Genomic DNA, 1,145 nt, shown 5'->3' with positions numbered 1-1,145 from the left:
TCATTCTAAACTTCCATGCCTGGAAGTTGTTCTTGTCAAGCTTTTCAGTGACAATCTGTGAAAGAGAATCAGATGCCATTACAAAACACTGCAAAATATTCTGTCACTGCAAAAAACACAGCTTTTGCCTCACATGGGCAGATCTGCACAACTGACGAAAGTGGTATTTAACCACACAGTCACTTCCTAGTGATGATTTTGCATCAACAGGCAACAAGCATGAATCTGCAACTCCCAATATCTCTGCACACAGGCATACGATGCAATTTCTGCGACAACTTTTCACCAACTAGCCACGCAGTGGTCGCACAGCCAAAACAAGGCCTTTTTCTGAGTGCCTGCGAAGAACTTCCGCCTTCAAAATGGGCCCCGAAATGGCCACACCGCGAAGGGCGTCTCAATCGGAGATAGTGCACTCTTGCACTTCTGGCTGTGCTACCTGCAGAGATTTGCTCCCAAACTCGAAATAGGAAAGCAACACTAGTCCTCTTACCAGGACACCACGAATTTGGCTTGCTTTCTTGAGCTCCTTACCACGAACAAGGCTCTGATACCATGTGAAGATAGTGGGAGAGAGGGAAGGAGTCTCACTTGCAGCTTTCTCACATGCACAATGGGGGAATACACACAAAGGTGGAGGCTGAAAACAGTTTTCCTCTTCTTAGTTGTGAAAGCCAAAAGAACTCTAGTACAAAGAAAATAGAAGAACCCTATATGTGGGTCTCAAACCAAACTCAACTAATTAAGGTGGCTTACTAACTGAGCCACAAACTAGAGTAGATAAGGATAGCTGTCATCCAGCTATTATTTGTGGGCGGTGTACCAACCGCATCTCCAGCTAACAAGTCGGTCACATAAATGCACAACAGTCACCCTGGCATATCGCGAGTGGAGCTCGATATCTCAACACCCTTTTCCTAAGAAGCAAAATATTGAGAAGCCAAGGATCTAAAAGCAACAAAATTCACAAAGAAAAGCAAAGACACATGTTTCTAAGAAATCATTCCTAAATGCCAAAATGATAGTATGACATGTTTAGAGGCTTAAAAAAGAGACAAAAATGAAATGTAACACTTAGAATGTAAAGAAAGAGGGAGAGAGATAGGAGACTCAAGTTCAACTTTCTTCACAACACACAAAAGAGA

This window comes from Dipteris shenzhenensis, chromosome 33, assembly GCF_047967505.1.
Source record: "Dipteris shenzhenensis isolate YYH24624 ecotype China chromosome 33, Dip_SZ_1.0, whole genome shotgun sequence".
In the NCBI taxonomy this organism is placed as follows: Eukaryota; Viridiplantae; Streptophyta; class Polypodiopsida; order Gleicheniales; family Dipteridaceae; genus Dipteris; species Dipteris shenzhenensis.
Note: the sequence above shows the minus strand (reverse complement) of the source record.